The sequence below is a fragment of the Tursiops truncatus genome, chromosome 1 (assembly GCF_011762595.2).
Source record: "Tursiops truncatus isolate mTurTru1 chromosome 1, mTurTru1.mat.Y, whole genome shotgun sequence".
NCBI classification, from domain to species: domain Eukaryota; kingdom Metazoa; phylum Chordata; class Mammalia; order Artiodactyla; family Delphinidae; genus Tursiops; species Tursiops truncatus.
Window position 1 is genome coordinate 96,578,679 of NC_047034.1, and position 6,000 is coordinate 96,584,678.

A 6,000-nucleotide genomic window follows, 5' to 3' on the forward strand; every position below is an offset into this window, starting at 1 on the left:
ATTTTAGATTCAAGTAAACCCATTTTATTAATCCCCACCCAGGGGAGAAGCTGGTAAGTCACAACTCTTGTATTTATAAATAGTTGTGTTTACAGAAAGATGTAATGGGTTGGAACCTCCAGTAGCCCTTATCGTCAAGGGTTTAAAGAAATTGCAGTTCTTCCTTTTGATTGTTATTACATATCTTTAAAGAAAGCAGCATGATTTGGACATGTTAACTAACTGAGAAAAATATATTCCACAAACATTGCTTTCAAAATGTTTTACTGATGATTTTAAAATTTAAGTCAATGTCAACAAAACAGAATACACAACATGAAAGAATCAAAAGTTAAATAATTGGAAACTTTTGCTAAAAGGGTGAGTTAGATTAATAACAATATTGTGAAAAGAAGTCCTGAATATGGTAAAAAAGGAAAATAAACCTAAGGAGGATAAGGGCTGAAATAAAATAACCCTAGAGACAATTACCCTGTTTGGCAATTAAGTCATTTCTCATTGCTGGGTGGGAAGTAATTTTATTTTTAATTTTATTAACTATAATCCCTTTTCAAAATCATTTGGATTTTGGTCAGAATAAAGAGCAATATACTTTTAAGTGTTTCTAAAATGTACATTAGAATAACTTACTGCTTAAATGAGCTAATTAATGCATGATACCATTCCCCCTCTTGCATTCTTATGAACTTTTCCTTTTATTATTCATCATGGAACTGTTTTGCATTTATGATGCTTATCCTTTCTGAATGTTCGTGCTAAAGCAGTAAATTTAATGTATTTGATATTGTTACCTTGAGAAACTATGGCTACAAATAAAAAAATCATTGGTCATTATAATTCATCAGACACTGTAGACAGTAGGACGTAGAATAGGAATGGCACCTATGTATGCTGTACTAGAGAGTTGAGGGAGGCCAGGGTTGGGTTTGGGGGAAAAGGAAAAGTGGGTCTTGCTCTTTCTACTTCCAAGGTCTTTCTTTTGCTAAAGTCTTTAGGTTATTGATTCTTAATCATGTGCCAGGCCTAAGAAGAAAAGCACTTTGCAGCAGTTGGGAATCTAAGTGTGACTGTGTGGCACTGATCAACCACATTTTCTTTGGTCCTGCTAGACTTTCACTCATATTCTATAAGATATCTAGCTATTGTTGGATATTTTAAAAATAATGAGAAGACATTTAATTGAAATTTAGTTCCTATGATAAAAATTACTTCTTGAAAATCAAATTGTTTCAAAATATGTTCATATCTTAAATTGATCCTATTTAGTGTTTAGGGGTAGGGTGAAAATTTTTATTTTTTATTTGCATATGTTGATGTATGCTACTGCCATTTAAATAATTTTAACCCCATAGTGCTTTGCATTGCTATTAGATATTATTGAAGCTTTTAAAAGTTCATCAGCATATTTCCTAAAATAAAGGAAATAAAAGCAAAAATAAACAAATAGGACCTAATTAAACTTAAAAGCTTTTGCACAGCAAAGGAAACCAACAAAATGCAAAGACAACCTAATGAATGGGAGAAAATATTGCAAATGGTATGACTGATAAGGGATTAATATCCAACACATAAAAACAACTCATTTCAAATATTAATTAAAGGTAAATTATGACAAGGGTATACCTCTTAGTCCTAGTTACAGATACTTTTTCTTGTCTGAGTTTTTATATAGATTTGGCAAAATTAATTATGCATCAAGGCCTTTCCGAGAAATTAAAGGTAAGAAAATATTTGTAGATTTGAAACATTAAGCTTACTAGGGAATCAAACATAGTATCAATTAATTGGAATTAGAGACCAGTACAGGAAGAAATAGTGGATAAATAACCTCTTTCATCTTATAAATAATAACTGGTCTGAGAAACCCCTTGATCTTCCTTATCTGGTAGCTTAGACTCATATTAATACTTCAGTTACAGCCTAAACAACTTTCAAACACAGCTGTAAAGAGAAATGTAAAAAAATATGGATAAATGTCCTACAATTCTGTACATTATTGGAAATTCCTACCCAAGTGACACATTTATTCAAAATTTACCATCTTAGTACTTTGATGCCTTTAACCACTTAATAATATAATTCATTAGGGGATATTTGTTGATAGTGCTTAATGTAACCACATTCCCTCATTTCAAATGAATAAATGAATATGAAATGTGGTTGTTTATACATTAGTCTAAGTATGTGTAGGATTAAGTTCAAAGTATAGGGAATAAGTTCCCTCCATGAACACAATCACTCAAATATGTTCAAGTTCAAATACAATATTTTTGGTATTCATTTACCCATGGGAGCAATCCACATTTCCAAAGAAAAGAAACAATTTTCTGAGTGCATTTCAGAAAAAGGTCACTTGGGTGACAAGCTCTGGATGGCTATGAACTAATTGCATAACTGAAGGAACAGCACTGGAGGTAGATTCTTAAATATAAAAAGCTGTTTGGTGGCACAGAGGTTAAGAATCCACCTGCCAATGCAGGGGTTGCAGGGAACATGGGTTCGAGCCCTGGTCGGGGAAGATCCTACATGCCGCGGAGCAACTAAGCCAGTGAGCCACAACCACTGAGCCTGTGCTCTAGAGCCCGTGAGCCACAACTACTGAGCCCACATGCCACAACTACTGAAGCCTGCACGCCTAGAGCCCGTGCTCCGCAACAAGAGAAGCCACCACAATGAGAAGCCTGCGCACCACAACAAAGAGCAGCCCCCGCTCGCCGCACCTAGAGAAAGCCCACGTGCAGCAACAAAGACCCAACACAGCCAAAAATAACCAACTAACTAACTAACTAACTAACTAAATATATATATATATATATATATATATATATATATATATATAAAAAACTGTTTGACTTTGAAAAACACCCCATAAATACATAACTCTGGATTTGACCTAAGCACATTGGCTCTTGCAATCTTGGGGTAATTGGGTGGATTTAGACTCATCCCTGAAATCCATTCATCAGAAAGAATACTAAACCCGGTATACATATAGTAGAAGTTCTCTATTGTAAGTTATAATTTATAATTGTAGTTTATCAGTTAGTCACTTAATTTGGCTTGTGTTAGTTCTCGATCACCTTTAAATGAGTTGATTAAAGCTCAGGTTTTCTCACTGGCTGTTAAAATAAGGAGGAAGGTAATAAAAGACCCAAATAGGTGTTTCTACTGACTGCTGAGTAGTTCTCCTAAAGAGGAATGAGGGTCACGTAGCTTAGTGTGGAGTCACTTAGCATAGTGTGGACCAGGACAGAGATTACGTACATAGTTCCCTCATTACTCTATTTTGGAACAAAAAATTGCTGAACTCTCTAGAGGAGAAAGTGAAAGGCTATATTTTAAACCAGGCAAAGACAATATATAATCAAATAATGAAGAGAGACCAAAATGAGAGAATCATTAGCAAATTAATTGGACATTTTTAGTCAATTCTAAATATATTGTTTAACTTTGCTTTAGCACTGCTGCTTAAATAACAAAACAACAATTTAGTCACAAGGAAAGAAAGATGCAAAATATAGACTCAATTAACTTCATTATTGTGACACTACGAAAATTAATCTCATGGTTATTTGACTTAAGAAAAAAATTCAATAGGGCTTCCCTGGTGGTGCGGTGGTTGGGGGTCCGCCTGCCGATGCGGGGGGCGCAGGTTCATGCCCCGGTCCGGGAGGATCCCACGTGCCGCAGAGCAGCTGGGCCCGTGGGCCGTGGGCGCTAGGCCTGCGCGTCCGGAGCCTGTGCTCCGCAGCGGGAGAGGCCACAGCAGTGAGAGGTCCACGTACTGCAAAAAAAAAAAAAAGTGCTTCAGACATGGAAAGAGATATTATTATTCTTTGTTTCAAAGCCTCTCATTTGTGCAGGTGAAAAACCCTTGAACACCCACACTCAAAAAACAGCTGTACAGTAATTCAGGACTGTCTCACACCTCCTACTTGATGAGGGTTGGAAGCAGATTTACCTTATTTTGTTTGCTTTTTTGTGAACCTCTTGCCCAGTAGGTTTTCTGTCTTTTCTTTGGATTGTAATTTGTATTGTTTTTAGACTCTCCTGTTGCGTTTACAGATTATTATCATTACTGGAGTTTTCTGATGCAGGCAAGTTCTGATTTTCCCTTATATGTAATTCACTTCAGTGCTCCTAGAGGCTTGCACAATATGCAGATTCAGGTTAAACAGTAGCTCAAAATTAAGTAAAATCAGATACAATTTTAGATTATACATTTATAGACAAAGTTTTCATTTAAGTTCTGCCTCTTCCATACAATCTAAAAATAGTTTACCCCCAAACTCTTCTGGATGAATATGAATGGTTCACCAATCTCAAGTTTCAGTACTTGAGTACATGATAGATATACTTTAAAAAAAAGAAAATTATTGGTTCACATCTCTCCATTCCCTTCTGTTACACCGATCCTTCAAACATGCATAAACTGGACTTTGGAATGCTTTGGAGGGAACACAAGTTTTGAAAAGTCTGCTTCTTGGACCAGGGACCATGTCTTTGTATTAAGCACATTCCAGGTACATAGTAAGTTGCTCAGTGAACACTTGTTGGTTTTGAGTGGGGTAGGAGAGCATACCAGAAATAAAAGAAATGCACAGGTTGTAAAGTAAGCCTTAAAAACCAGAGGTGTATGAGCCATGTGAAGAAGTCCAAAATAGAACTTAGAATGAGTCAGAGTTCATACGATGTAACCAATGCTGTATTCCATGGGGAAACTGGGGTCTGAAAGATGTGTTCAGCAAAGCTAGCTGAGTCTACATGTTGGCAGAAGCAGAATCCAGGGTTCTCAACCAGAGTTAAACGATCTCTCTTTTAGAGAAGGCTGGGGAACATCTTGAGAGAAGGGAGCAGTCAGAGGATCCTAACTACAAAGATAGTGGGTGAGTGAGAACCCGTCTGAGTATTGTGATAGGAATAACTAATGCAGAGCAGGAGGAAACATAATGGCAAATTGTACATGTCACGGTGAAGGGTGGAGACTGACCTAGTAGCCTCTCTTCTGTACTTCCTACTTGGACATCAAAAAGGTCAAAAGTCACCTGTATTGTAGGATGGTCAAAATGCAAAAGCTGTCCTGTAAGGAAGAATGCCAGGGTGGGGTTGAGAGAACTGAGGCTGATACTGGAATACAAATCCTGGAACTGAAGTTTGGCCTTAGGACAAAGACAAATAGGATAAGGTATATTAAAGCTATTTAAGAAAAATGCTGTAAGCTTTCTAAGACCTCTAAGCCTTATCAGAGGTAAATCATTTAACATTAGATAAGACCTCATAGGACATATTTTTAAAGAGAATTCCCATAATTAATATACTTTTGTACCAATGAGAATACTGTTTTTTTTCATTTAGAATTTAATATTTCCATATTTTAAAGCCCTCAGAGAGTTAAAGGATTGGACCATATACAAAAGAGAGTATGTCTAACACTAAGAGAATTGTAAGAAATTCACAGAGTTATGGAAAGGCTGTTTTTACAGGTATATACAGACCAGGAGCAGTGCAGAGTCAATCAGAAAGTGAATTGGAGACAGAACAAATGGGAGGCTTTTGATCTAGCTAGAACTTGACAACATTGCAAATATGGCATCAGAGATAACATTTATATAACTAGAGCACTAGAGAATCTAATTTACCGTAGTGACATGTCTTATAATTTCTAGTTTCTAGAACTAGCCATTTCCTCACAGATACTAAGGTCTGTTTCTTAGTATCACAACCTGTTTTTAAAATCACTGTTTTTCTGATAATTTATTCAAACAAAATACCATTGACAGGGATTTAGATCAAATAAGTTCTGCTTTGGATACGTACCACTTGTTTGAACAGATCAGAAAATGGAAGCCATTGCTGATATTTGATTTTTTATTCTATGTTTTCCTTCCCATACTTTTAACAATTGTATGTTTTAAAAGTATTGTTTGTTGTATGCATATCCAATATAACTGTTTGAAGAAATGGCTGAGTTTCTTTAGCACCGGAAATATGTACTTAATT